A 15,993-nucleotide genomic window follows, 5' to 3' on the forward strand; every position below is an offset into this window, starting at 1 on the left:
GTAATAGTAGATAGATTGACAAAATCAACCCACTTTCTGCCAGTTAGGACTAACTACTCACTGGAGAAGTTGGCAAATTTGTATATCTATGAGGTAGTTAGACTACATGGAATCCAATCTCACTTTCCATCATATTTGATAGAGACCCGGGGTTCACATCCAAATTTTGGAAGAAGTTGCAAGAAGCCTTGGGCACACAACTCCATTTTAGCATGACTTTTCATCCTCAGAGGGATGGATAGTCGGAACAAGTAATCTAGGAAAACATTGAAGCCTATTGAATTAGAACAAATATTAAACTAAAATTATAATAATAACATGTAATATGTGATAGGTCCTTGAGGATATGCTGAGAAATTGTGTCATTGAGTTTGTGTAACACCCTCCCGGTAGCAACTCCGTACATTCTACTGTTCCGGTGACCGGTGTCGGTCCGGACAAGTAGAACGTCCGAAAAAATATTTAAACTAAAGTGAGGGACCAAAATTAACTCAAATATTAATAAGAAAAATTTAGTAAAAATTTTAGAAATAAAATACAATCAAGTTAAATGAGCCGGTGCCCAAGCGATGGGTAACCAGAGGGAAGTTGCGGTTCTCGCAACGAGGAGCCCTAGACCCGGGGGAAAAAATATAAAATAATTTTTGAGACTCCAGAGAAGGGTCATTGAGGTTCCTATGGCATTAGAATGCCAAGAAAATAATTAGAAAAATTTTTCAATCGGTACAGACAATTTCGACCCGTTAAGCCAAACGGAGGGCATTTTGGTCATTTCGCCTTCAGAGGTGATTTTTGGCCGACTTGTCCAGTTGAGTAAATAATTAATATGACATAAAATGTGAATAAATATTGCTAAAAATTGAATTGAAAATGAGTAGTGATGAAAAGAAAAGAAAAATAAAATAAAAAGCAAATTATGACATCATATGATGTCATCCAACACTCTCCAACCAATCACCATTTGACAAACCAATAAAAAGAGATAAAAATGACTTAAAATGAGATAAAAAAACAAAGGAAACCAGCAGTTTCCTTCTTCATACGGGCTGGAATAAGAGAGAAAGAGAGAGAAAAGGAAAAGAAAGAAAGAAAGGAAGAAGGAGAAGGAGATGAACAGTAGCAGAAAAAGGGGTTCAGCAGGGCAGCATGTTTCTCTTCCGTCCAGGTGAGTTTGCCTCAACATCTGTGGCTGATTTTTGGATATGTTTGAGGTATGTATGTGTAGAGGTTATGGTTAAAATTTGGTGATTGTTCAACGGTTGGATTTGGAGAAACATATTGTTGAACACAGGCTGTCTGTAGGTTGAATTCTGAATTTTGGCTACTGAAATTTGAGAAAAATAAATAGTTAGGATGCTTATAAAATTATGAAATTTGGTACAAATGATATTTGGGATGTTGAGGCTGCTGGGTTAAAATTTGGTGAATTTTAGATTTGTGGTTTACGAGATATAAATTGTTTTGCATGAGCTGTCTGAGTAAGACTGATTTCTGCAACAATTCAGATTTTGAAGGGTTGAATGAATGTTTGATATCTCATGATATAGAGACGATTTGATGCTGAAATTTTTACTGATATTGTATAGGGATGTCTTGAATATATGGTATAAATTTGGGATTTATCTAACGGTTAGATCATTATATATAAATTTGAATGCACAAGCTGCCAGATTGGGTATTAATGGGTTGTGGATTTAAGATTTATGATAGGAGTTTAGTCCAATTTAAGGGGAAATGCTGTTGAATTTTTATTGGATATTTAATTTAGGAAAGTGAAGTTATAATTGATTATGATTATTATGATTCTAGGAGAAATCTTGAAGAATAACAAGCTCAAGGTTGGTTTCAAAAAGGTTAGTGCCTATTTATACAAAAATCTTTCTTATTCCATGTTAATGACTTAAAATAAGTATGAATTTGTGAACCAAATGAATAAAAGTTAAGTGTATGTAGCCCATGGATTTTAGCTGCCCCTAAGTAAGGAACAAGATTGAGTGTTTTGATGGACTTGGAGTGCACTAGAGATTATGTTTAAAGTATGTAAATATAAGTATAATAGATTAGTTAGTTAATTAAAGCATGTTGTGAAAACTCATATGGGAATTAGGGTTTTGAGAAGTGAAAATTTGACTTGGCTTAGGAAATTGTTAGAGAACATTTTAATGGTCAATTAGTGACCATTTTAGGTAAGTTGACCACACTTTGGACTGAAAAATGACATGGCAAAGTGGAATGGTAGGCTGCTTAAAGACAGCAGCATAGTGACTGAAATTTCAGTCCACTTGGACTGCCATATCTTGGGCTGTGTAGGTCCAATTGATGTTTGGCCAATTGGACATGAAAATAGGCTTATAATGGCACATTTTTTCTGAAGAAACCATGCCCAAAAGACCAAAGCAAGTGGACCAAAACTTGGCCCCAATCCGGACACCTCGCAGAATGACCAAATGAACAGTAACTGTTCATTTGGCCATAACCCACAGTAGATTTGGTCAATTGACCTAAAATATTTATAGCAACAAGTTAAGACATAGACAAACAACTTTCATGAAGAAACCTACCCCAAATTATGACCAGAACCTAGCCCAAATGACAGTCAAGCATCGCTCAAACTCGCAACTCTGCAGATTTTCATTTGAGCAGTAATGTTTGGATGGATATAACTCTCTCTAGAAAACTCGGATTTAGGCGATTCTTGAACCGATGGAAACCTAAGGCATAGTAGAACATTTCATATGAAGAAAGTTAGACCAAATTATGAACTTAACTTGGTCAAATTACTGGCCAAAGTTGGACCAAAATCTGCCAAAACCCAAAAGTGCAGCATGAGCGATTGCACGTGAACAAGAAACTTATTTTGGCCATAACTTGAGCTACAAAACTCCAAATGGAGTGATTCAAAAAAGGAAATTCAACTAGACAAAATAAGGAACAACTTTCATGTTTACCATTTCCTCAAATTCCCACTGTAAAAATATCAAATGGAACAATAAAGATGAAGCACCAAATCTGAAAATTTTGTTCAAATAGCATTAAGCTTAGAAATGGTATTGGCAACCAATACCAACAAGTTTTAAATACAAAATGTGGTATGTTTGGGGTGTCAAACCAATACACCTATTTTCTATCCAAAAGTCAACATTTTTGTTGACCAATGAGGTGAATAGTGACACCAAAACCAAAAATTGGCAATTTTGCCAAAATGACCTAAACTTTGAGAAAGTGACCAAAACCAACAAGTTTTGAATACAACATGTGGTATGTTGGGAGTACTAAAACCAATGTACCTATTGTTTATGCAAAAGTCAACATTTTAGTTGACTAATGAAATGAATAGTGACATGAAAACTTGAAATTCAAAAATTGTGAAACTTAAAAATGCAAAATGCCCTAGTAGGCCTAATGTGATTGGTTTGGATAGTTTGGCATGCCAATAGGGTATTGTTTTAGCAGTACTGCGAAAGGAAAGGCTTTATGCCTGTATTCATGGTTTTATGCCCGTATTCATGGCTTTTATACCCGTATTCATGGCTTTTATGCCGATTATGTGATATCATGGCTTTTTAGCCATACTGACTGCATACGTGGTTGACGTTCTGCGTCCCATGGTATGACGGCCCGAGGCACCGCGGTGTCCAGTGCCAACGACCCATTATCCAGTCCAGTCGTCCAGTATAGGTTACTTGGGCATGGAAAAGTATAACTGTGATTGAACTGATTATTAAAGAAAATACGAAAATTAAGATTCATGAATGATTACAAAAATACAAAGAAGCTCAAGATCATGAAGAAAATAATTAACGAAATGCATGAAGAAGTTAATATCATAAAACATAATTAGCCCTCGACTAAACAATAAGTTAGTAATTATTCATTTCTTATGAACACAATAGCAAGGAAATTATTATTTTTATTTGCATATTATATTTTCTTGTATTATTTGCACCACTAAGCTTTATGCTTAGCGCGTCACTTTTGCAACGCGTAGGTACTGAAGATTTGGACAGAGGGCCCAGTAGACCACAGATTCGGTAAGGCAGTTCACAGTTCTGCATAGTGTCTGTGTCACCTCACCGTCTGCAGTGCATTGGTAGGACACTAGGTGTCATTTTGGTATTTTGTAATTGATTTTATTTTCTCATGTGTAAATGAACTTATGAAATGTAATTTGATGTTCATGTAAATAATGAGAATTGTGTTTGTAAATGGAAAAGTGAATGTTTATCTGTAATTTATATATGATTATCACATGTGATGAATGAAATTGAGAAATGAATGGTTGAAAAATGTTGAGATTTTGATAAATGGAATTGAGATGATTGAATATGAATATTGGAAGTGTTTTTCACAGGTTCCGAAGAACTTTTTTCTCCATTTTTAGCCGGTACTCTGTCGGATTTTCTTTAAAAAATTTCGGAACCTCAAATAAATTACAATTTCAATAAATGAATTATATTTCACAAGTTATATTCAAAACCACGATAAAAATGAATTAAGATAAAATAGAGTGGTCCGGCACACTGAGTGGCATAACTTGCTTGGCTACATTGTAGTCGGGTAAGGGGTGTCACATTTAGTGGTATGAGAGTGCGGTTTAGGCGTTTCTGGACCTAGATAGATTGCATATCATGCATTGCATTCATATGAGTCGAGGTGACACTATTGCAGATCTGTATTTCCTGGTTATTTTAGGTTAAGGTATGGAATAAGAGAGTGAAGAGACAATGAGGTAGCGAATGGAGATGAGAAGGAGAGTGTATTTAAGATGAAAAAGGATGAGTACATAACTGTTTGAGGATAGGATTGAGACTAAGGAGAAAGTGAAGTAGGATAACACGGAAAGGTGAAGAAATAAAGAGGTATTAGCTCCTTGGCTATTTACATTGAGTAAATTTCGAGGACGAAATTTAAATAAGAGGGGAAGAATTGTAACACCCTCCCGGTAGCAACTCCGTACATTCTACTGTTCCGGTGACCGGTGTCGGTCCGGACAACTAGAACGTCCGAAAAAATATTTAAACTAAAGTGAGGGACCAAAATTAACTCAAATATTAATAAGAAAAATTTAGTAAAAATTTTAGAAATAAAATACAACCAAGTTAAATGAGCCGGTGCCCAAGCGATGGGTAACCAGAGGGAAGTTGCGGTTCTCGCAACGAGGAGCCCTAGACCTGGGGGAAAAATTATAAAATAATTTTTGAGACTCCAGAGAAGGGTCATTGAGGTTCCTATGGCATTAGAATGCCAAGAAAATAATTAGAAAAATTTTTCAATCGGTATAGACAATTTCGACCCGTTAAGCCAAACGGAGGGCATTTTGGTCATTTCGCCTTCAGAGGTGATTTTTGGCCGACTTGTCCAGTTGAGTAAATAATTAATATGCCATAAAATGTGAATAAATATTGCTAAAAATTGAATTGAAAATGAGTAGTGATGAAAAGAAAAGAAAAATGAAATAAAAAGCAAATTATGACATCATATGATGTCATCCAACACTCTCCAACCAATCACCATTTGACAAACCAATAAAAAGAGATACAAATGACTTAAAATGAGATAAAAAAAACAAAGGAAACCAGCAGTTTCCTTCTTCATACGGGCTGGAATAAGAGAGAAAGAGAGAGAAAAGGAAAAGAAAGAAAGAAAGGAAGAAGGAGAAGGAGATGAACAGTAGCAGAAAAAGGGGTTCAGCAGGGCAGCATGTTTCTCTTCCGTCCAGGTGAGTTTGCCTCAACATCTGTGGCTGATTTTTGGATATGTTTGAGGTATGTATGTGTAGATGTTATGGTTAAAATTTGGTGATTGTTCAACGGTTGGATTTGGAGAAACATATTGTTGAACACAGGCTGTCTGTAGGTTGAATTCTGAATTTTGGCTACTAAAATTTGAGAAAAATAAATAGTTAGGATGCTTATAAAATTATGAAATTTGGTACAAATGATATTTGGGATGTTGAGGCTGCTGGGTTAAAATTTGGTGAATTTTAGATTTGTGGTTTATGAGATATAAATTGTTTTGCATGAGCTGTCTGAGTAAGACTGATTTCTGCAACAATTCAGATTTTGAAGGGTTGAATGAATGTTTGATATCTCATGATATAGAGATGATTGGATGCTGCAATTTTTACTGATATTGTATAGGGATGTCTTGAATATATGGTATAAATTTGGGATTTATCTAACGGTTAGATCATTATATATAAATTTGAATGCACAAGCTGCCAGATTGGGTGTTAATGGGTTGTGGATTTAAGATTTATGATAGGAGTTTAGTCCAATTTAAGGGGAAATGCTGTTGAATTTTTATTGGATATTTAATTTAGGAAAGTGAAGTTATAATTGATTATGATTATTATGATTCTAGGAGAAATCTTGAAGAATAACAAGCTCAAGGTTGGTTTCAAAAAGGTTAGTGCCTATTTATACAAAAATCTTTCTTATTCCATGTTAATGACTTAAAATAAGTATGAATTTGTGAACCAAATGAATAAAAGTTAAGTGTATGTAGCCCATGGATTTCGGCTGCCCCTAAGTAAGGAACAAGATTGAGTGTTTTGATGGACTTGGAGTGCACTAGGGATTATGTTTAAAGTATGTAAATATAAGTATAATGGATTAGTTAGTTAATTAAAGCATGTTGTGAAAACTCATATGGGAATTAGGGTTTTGAGAAGTGAAAATTTGACTTGGCTTAGGAAATTGTTAGAGAACATTTTAATGGTCAATTAGTGACCATTTTAGGGAAGTTGACCACAATTTGGACTGAAAAATGGCATGGCAAAGTGGAATGGTAGGCTGCCTAAAGACAGCAGCATAGTGACTGAAATTTCAGTCCACTTGGACTGCCATATCTTGGGCTGTGTAGGTCCAATTGATGTTTGGTCAATTGGACATGAAACTAGGCTTATAATGGCACATTTTTGCTGAAGAAACCATGCCCAAAAGACCAAAGCAAGTGGACCAAAACTTGGCCCCAATCCGGACACCCTGCAACAGCCCCTGCAGAAATGACCAAATGAACAGTAACTATTCATTTAGCCATAACTCACAGTAGATTTGGTCAATTGACCTAAAATTTTTACAGCAACAAGTTAAGACATAGAAAAACAACTTTCATGAAGAAACCTACCCCAAATTATGACCAGAACCTAGCCCAAATGACAGTCACAGTTACTGTTCAAACCTGCAACTCTGCAGATTTTCATTTGAGCAGTAATGTTTGGGTGGATATAACTCTCTCTAGAAAACTCGGATTTAGGCGATTCTTGAACCGATGGAAACCTAAGGCATAGTAGAACATTTCATATGAAGAAAGTTAGACCAAATTATGAACTTAACTTGGTCAAATTACTGGCCAAAGTTGGACCAAAATCTGCCAAAACCCAAAAGTGCAGCATGAACAGTGCACGTGAACAGTAAACTTATTTTGGCCATAACTTGAGCTACAAAACTCCAAATGGAGTGATTCAAAAAAGGAAATTCAACTAGACAAAATAAGGAACAACTTTCATGTTTACCATTTCCTCAAATTCCCACTGTAAAAATATCAAATGGAACAATAAAGATGAAGCACCAAATCTGAAAATTTTGTTCAAATAGCATTAAGCTTAGAAATAGTATTGGCAACCAATACCAACAAGTTTTAAATACAAAATGTGGTATGTTTGGGGTGTCAAACCAATACACCTAATTTCTATCCAAAAGTCAACATTTTTGTTGACCAATGAGGTGAATAGTGACACCAAAACCAAAAATTGGCAATTTTGTCAAAATGACCTAAACTTTGAGAAAGTGACCAAAACCAACAAGTTTTGAATACAACATGTGGTATGTTGGGAGTACTAAAACCAATGTACCTATTGTTTATGCAAAAGTCAACATTTTAGTTGACTAATGAAATGAATAGTGACATGAAAACCTGAAATTCAAAAATTGTGAAACTTAAAAATGCAAAATGCCCTAGTAGGCCTAATGTGATTGGTTTAGATAGTTTGGCATGCCAATAGGGTATTGTTTTAGCAGTACTACGAAAGGAAAGGCTTTATGCCTGTATTCATGGCTTTATGCCCGTATTCATGGCTTTTATGCCCGTATTCATGGCTTTTATGCCGATTATGTGATATCATGGCTTTTTAGCCATACTGACTGCATACGTGGTTGACGTTCTGCGTCCCATGGTATGACGGCCCGAGGCACCGCGGTGTCCAGTGCCAACGACCCGTTATCGATCGATCGTCCAAAGATAGGTTACTTGGGCATGGAAAAGTATAACTGTAATTGAACTGATTATTAAAGAAAATACGAAAATTAAGATTCAGGAATGATTACAAAAATACAAAGAAGCTCAAGATCATGAAGAAAATAATTAACGAAATGCATGAAGAAGTTAATATCATAAAACATGATTAGCCCTCGACTAAACAATAAGTTAGTAATTATTCATTTCTTATGAACACAATAGCAAGGAAATTATTATTTTTATTTGCATATTATATTTTCTTGTATTATTTGCACCACTAAGCTTTATGCTTAGCGCGTCGCTTTTGCAACGCATAGGTACTGAAGATTTGGACAGAGGGCCCAGTAGACCACAGATTCGGTAAGGCAGTTCACAGTTCTGCATAGTTTCTGTGTCACCTCACCGTCTGCAGTGCATTGGTAGGACACTAGGTGTCATTTTGGTATTTTGTAATTGATTTTATTTTCTCATGTGTAAATGAACTTATGAAATGTAATTTGATGTTCATGTAAATAATGAGAATTGTGTTTGTAAATGGAAAAGTGAATGTTTATCTGTAATTTATATATGATTATCACATGTGATGAATGAAATTGAGAAATGAATGGTTGAAAAATGTTGAGATTTTGATAAATGGAATTGAGATGATTGAACATGAATATTGGAAGTGTTTTTCACAAGTTCCGAAGAACTTTTTTCTCCATTTTTAGCCGGTACTCTGCCGGATTTTCTTTAAAAAATTTCGGAACCTCAAATAAATTACAATTTCAATAAATGAATTATATTTCACAAGTTATATTCAAAACCACAATAAAAATGAATTAAGATAAAATAGAGTGCTCCGGCACACTGAGTGGCATAACTTGCTCGGCTACATTGTAGTCGGGTAAGGGGTGTCATAGTTTGAGGGGAGTTGGGATAGATACCTCCCATTAGCACAGTTCGCATACAATAATAGCTACCAAGCTAGCATTCAGATGGCTCCCTATTAAGCATTATATAGGAGGAAGTGCAAAACACCAGTCTGTTGGACTGACTTGGGCGAAGATAAGCTCGTGGGATCAGACCTGGTGAAATAGACTGAGGAGAAGGTTAAATTGATAAAAGCCAATTTGAAGGTTGTCTCCGATAGACAAAAATCTTATGTCGACTTGAAGAGAAAAGAGTTAGAGTATGCAGTTGGTGATAAAGTGTTCCTCAAAGTGTCGCCATGGAAGAAGGTACTGAGATTTGGAAGAAAGGGTAAGTTAAGCCCTAGGTTCATTGGCCCATATGAAGTTATGGAGCGTGTAGGACCAGTGGCCTATCGGCTAGCTTTACCACCAGAGCTGGACGAGATTCATAATATGTTTCACGTGTCCATGTTAAGGAGGTACAAATTAGATCCTTCACATGTCATCTCCATGGAAGAAATTGAAATTCAACCGGACTTGACATATGAAAAAGAACCAATTAACATCCTAGCTCGGGAAGTGAAAGAATTAAGAAATAGACAGATTCCACTAGTGAAAGTGCTTTGGAGGCACCACAATACTGAGGAGGCAACCTGGGAAAGTGAAGAGGCAATGAGACAATAGTTTCCTTAACTGTTTGCATCAAGTAAATTTCGAGGATGAAATTTTTATTAGAGGGGAAGAGCTGTAACACCCTCACTTTGGCTAGTATGTACGTGAAGGAACGGAAGCGTGAAAAACACAAGATTATACCATTGAATTCAAAAATTTTCACCTAGGGTCACATGCACCATGCAAGATTTATTTTTATCTATTTAATTTCAATGATAAACAACATATTAAAACTCTTTTAATATGTTTTTGGATCTGTATTTGCCATTTAAGATTTTAAAATTAATCAGATTAATTTTAGAACCCTAGATTAAATCAAGAACGATTACACTAACCTCTTGATGTGCTGCAGCGTGTCTGCGCCTTTGAGATTCATCTTCAGGACACCAGATGTTGTCCCTCTAGCTTGTCCACACCAAGAACACCTATGGCAGCCCTTGAACAGCTTCTAAAGCCTTTTCTATTAATTAGAAATTCAAGTTCTGCCTTTTAAGAGATTAGAGATGTAAACAGGACACTAGAAACAATTTCTAGTGTTCTTAATTCAAGAGATTGATGGCTAATCTCTTTGAATTGATGAGAGATGAAGAGAAATAGCTGGAGAGGCTCAAAGTGGCGTGACATATGAGAGGAGAGGCTGCTGGTTGTGTTTTCTTTTCATAACCCCACTTAAATAGCTAGGTTAACACATTAAACCCTACCCACATGTCACCTTTTGATTAGCTCTAGGTTTAAGTGACCCAATCACATTGTGCCAAGTGTCAAACCTATATTTAATCTTGATTTTAATCATCTTACATGATTAAAAATATTTGGCAAGCTTATGTGTTATGCCATGTGTCACCATCTCATGGTGCCACGTGTCACACCGCAAAATGACCAAAATGCCCTCGTGTCTTAATTTTTAGTTCTTAACCCAAAATAATTATTTTCTTCTTCTAATTAATTTATATCAAATATAAATTAATTAATTAATCTCTATTAATTAATTTCTCATCAATTAAATTCATATTTAAACACTTTAAATACAAATTTAATTTATACTACACATCCAATAATCTAGATTTGGTTTCAAGTCATGCTAGGGACTTTGCAATTTTATTGCAAACCAAATCTATTTAATTAATCAATTAAACTCTTTAATTAATTAATTAAATCATATTTAAATAGGTGATAACTTGTGTATGTGTGTGACTTACTAGGCTCATCACTAATTGGCAATGAGACATGATATCAACTCTTAATATCATCGAACTCTTTCTTACCATAAATGATTTCTCTAAATCATTTTATGAACCTCATAGACCATGGTTAACACCTAGCATAGCATGCCATGGCCACCCAATTAGTAATAAGATTTACCTTAAATGAACCTATAATCATATGTTACCATGCACTAGAATCTCTCTCATACAAAATCCCAACTCAAGCCGAGTCATGGTTTATGTCAAACTCCATTTGCTATGAATATTATGTTCTCTTTTAATTCCATTCTTGATTAAAAGATTTTTCTCATCGAAACTCTTTTGAATAAATCTATCTGTCTGGCCAGAACTTGAAACATCAAGAACAATTAAATGAACATAGGATTTTATCTCTATTTACTTAGAGGAACAGATTCCTTCTTGATCAACACCTACCTCCATATATAACTAGCGTGAGCCAACACATGCCCATATACCCATACATAGTACAAGTATGAAAGCGATCAAACTCAAACTACCTATATACAAGATAACTGTGCTATCTCAGTGTCTAAAGATTATATGCATCGATATGATTTATGACAAAACATTGACAAGAGTAAACTCCATGTGCTTGTCATAAGTGTCACCGGTTCGCCTACTTATCATTTATAAGTGCCTATCATGTTTGTTATATGGCATGAGACTCACCATTCCATCTTATTTATATCTCATATAAATAACTTGGGAACAAACATGAATACAATCTTTACGGATAAGTCATGTCCTTATTATGAAGTATCCTCGATTGTGAACCTATTTATGATACTTTGTGCTAGAAATATTGTCACTCATATTCTTAACAACTTAAGAATAATATTTCTAACAAAATATCAATGGACCTTTTCTATTACACATAAATATATTATGTAAACGGAAAAGTGGAAATGCCTTTATTAATAAAAATATGTACAAGATACATACTAAATGATATGCTCTAGGGCATATTACTAACAATCTCCCACTAGCACTAGAGCCATTCATTACATTATCTTAGACCCATCTTCTCAAGATGTCAGTCTAACTGAGATTATGACAAAGGCTTAGTGAATGGATCAGCTGGTTTTTTAGCTGATGTTATATTTTCTGCATGGCTATATCGCCTTGCCCAACTATATCCCTGATAATATGGTAGTGCCTTTCTATGTGTTTGGATTTTGGTGAGACCTTAGTTCCTTAGCTCAGAATGATCGCTCCATTGTTGTCACAAAGGTAATGGAACCGCTGACTCAATGGAAGGAACTATCGTAAGTTCTCACACGAACTTCTTTATCCAAACACTTTCTTTTGCAAAGATCTCGATGCAAAGAATATACTCACCTCAGAGTGGAATCTGCGAATGTGCTCGCTTGGAACTCTTCCAACCGATCGCACCTCCATTACAAATGAACACATATCCAGAGGTAGACTTTCTATCATCGATATCCGATTGGAAATCGAATCGTGATAACCATCCAATTGCAAGTCTCCACCTCCATAAATCAAGAATAAATCCTTAGTTCTTCTCAAGTACTTAAGGATATTCTTGATACTATCGATGTTCCAAACTGGATTGGATTGATACCGCTAGTCAAACTAACAAAGATATGCGATATCCGGCCTAGTACACAACTTTGCATACATTAAACTTCCAATAGCCGAAGCATATGGAATCCTGGCCATCTTATCTCTTTCTTCAGGTGTCTTTGGAGACATATCTTTAGAAAGGTGGATACCATGTCTCACTGGTAACAATCCTCTCTTGGAATCAAGCATGTTAAACCTCTTTAACACCTTTTCCAAGTATAGACTTTGGGATAAACCAATTATTCTTTTCGCTCTATCTCTATAGATGCGAATCCCAAGAATATAGGTTGCCTCCCCTAAGTCTTTCATGGAGAATGTAGTTGACAACCATACCTTTATAGTCGTCAACATACTGTATCATTACCCATCAACAAGATGTCATCCACATATAAGACAAGGAAAATGATAGCAATCATCACTAACCTTCTTATATACACATGGCTCATCCTCATTTTTGATAAAACTAAAGGATTTAATGGCTTCATCAAAACGGATGTTCCAACTCCTCGAAGCTTGTTTCAACCCATAAATGGATCGCTTTAGCTTGCATACCTTGGAAACATCTTGGGATTCAAATCCCTTAGGTTGTTCCATGAAAATGTTTTCTTCAATGTATCCATTGAGAAAAGTCGCTTTAACATCCATCCGCCAAATCTCATAATCATAGTATGCACTATTGCTAATAAAATCCTAATTGATTTAAGCATGGCAACAAAGTAGAAAGTCTCCTCATAGTCTATTCCTTGCCTTTGGCGAAACCCTTTCGCTACTAGCCTTGCCTTATAGGTCTCTACCTTTCCATCAGAACCAATTTTCTTCTTGAAAACCCATTTGTTCCCTATAGGTACAATACCTTCAGGTGGGTCAACAAGATCCCAAACTTGATTCTTATACATGGAATCAATCTCGGATTTCATAGCATCAATCCATTTTGAAGAGTCTATATCTGATATAGCTTCTTCATAGGTAAGTGGATCATCTCCATGATCTACTTCTTCATGAGTAGACAACTCTTGTTCTTCTTCATGAAGAAAACCATATCTCACCGTGGGTGAGATACCACAGTTGTTCTACGAGGAACAGCTGTAGATGTTTCATCAATGGGTATAGGTTGACTAGATGGATCTATATCCATCTGATTTGTTGGTTGGTCAGAATTCTCCAATTCTAACTCTATTTGCCTTCCTTTGCCTCCTTCTTGAACAAACTGTTGTTCAAGAAATGTGGCATCTCTACTTGGATATCCAACAAATCGACCTTTTTCTGATCTGGTCTCCAATTTATCAGTGTTCAGCTTTTTGATATAAGCTGGACAACCCCAAATCTTAACATGCTTAAGACTTGGTTTTCTTCCATGCCATATCTCATAAGGTGTGGAAGAAACTGATTTTGATGGAATCCTATTCAGAATATATAAAGCTGATTCTAATGCAAATCCCCAAAAGGAGATTGGCATATCAGTATAGCTCATCATACTACGTACCATATCCAATAGGGTACGATTTCTCCTTTCAGATACACCATTCAGCTGTGGCGTTCCTGGAGGAGTCAGCTGAGAAACAATGCCATGCTCTCTCAAGTATTCATCAAATTCAGTACTCAAATATTCACCTCCACGATCTGATCGAAGAGCTTTAATATTTTTTCCTGTTTGATTTTCTACTTCAGATTTAAATTCTTTGAACTTTTCAAAGGATTCATGTTTGTATTTCATCAAATACAAATACCCAAACCTTGATTTATCATCAATAAAGGTAATAAAATAATGAAAGCTCCCTCTAGCCATTTCTTTAAACGGACCACATACATCACTATGTATTAGTTCCAAAATATTTTCAGCTCTTAGCCCTTGTCCAACAAAGGGTAATCTAGTCATTTTGCCTTGAAGGCAAGATTCACAAGTTGGAGTAGGCTCAGAGCCCAATGAGGATAAAATCCCCATTTTCTCCAATTTTGCAATCCTATCTTCTGCAACATGACATAACCTTAAGTGCCAAATATATTTTGAACTTGAGTGGGTTTTCACCATGGCATTGTATTCTTTTAGATCACTTGCATTCATTTTGTGTTTGTCATTATTATCCAAATAATAAAGACCATCATTCATATAACCCGAACCAACATATTTATTTCCAAAATAAATATTGCAAACATCATCTGTGAACTGAAATTCATAGCCATTTCTAGTCAAACTAGATATAGAAATGATGTTCTTAAAAGCATCAGGTACATATAAAATATTATCCAAACACAAAACATGTCCAAACATGTAAAAAGATTTAGATCCTATGGCTAAAGCTTCAACAGTTGAGCCATTGCCAATCCGGACTCTAATATCTTGAGAATGCAAGTCGCCATCGCTTGCTAGTTCTGCATATCTTTAGAAATGTGAGAACTGGCACCAGTATCTAAAACCCAAGCTGTAGATGAACTATAAGTATCATCAGAATCTAAATAATAAGATATGGACATACCTTCCGAAGGTGTATCCTTCTTATCCTTCAGAGAAGCAAGATACTCTGGGCAGTTCCTTTTCCAGTGCCCATCCTTTTGGCAGTGGAAACACTTTCCTTTACCTTCATCAGCTTTAGTCTTCCTTTTCTGTTTAGCTATTTTCTTGGAAGGACCAGAATCGAGGTTTCTTTTTCTTATTGCCTTTCTTCTTGTTGGACTTTCCAGTGAAGAAGATGCAACCAAAGCTACCTCTTTTTCTTTATTGCTGGCATATTCTTTTGGGCAATAACCAGCATGTTGAGTAATTCAGCTAAGGTGCATTCTGTTTAGTCATATGGAAATTTGTCACAAAATTCCCAAAAGACTCGTGAAGGGATCAAGGATCAAATCCGTTTGTAGTTGGAAATCCATGTTGAAGTCAAGATGTTCCAACTGCTCAATCAGCCGAATCATCTTGTGGACATGATCCCCAACATTCTGTCCCTCAGACATCCTCATACGGAATAACTGTTTAGATATCTCATACCTAGCATTCCTGCTGTGCTCACCATACAACTCTTGTAGGTGAAGGAGGATCTCACTAGCACTCTGCATGTTCTCATGTTGCTTCAGAACTCATTACTCATGGAAGCAAGCATGTAACACTTAGCTCTCATATCATGCTCCTTCCACTTGTCCAAAGTATCATGTTCCTCTTGTGTGGCCTCTGGAGGTAAGGGACCAGAACATTTGAATATAGAACATATCCTATATGTTCAAGGTTCAGACAAGTTTCAAATTTCTTAGCCAATCGCATGATTAGGTCTGTCAACTGTTGTGATCAAGTATGCTTGCAAGGATATTGGATGGTGGTGGTTGTTTTGTGCTCATTTTTATCGAAAATTAACTACAGAAAATAACCAGATTAATTAGTAAATGTATCATGT

This window comes from Hevea brasiliensis, chromosome 10 (genome assembly GCF_030052815.1).
Source record: "Hevea brasiliensis isolate MT/VB/25A 57/8 chromosome 10, ASM3005281v1, whole genome shotgun sequence".
NCBI lineage: Eukaryota > Viridiplantae > Streptophyta > Magnoliopsida > Malpighiales > Euphorbiaceae > Hevea > Hevea brasiliensis.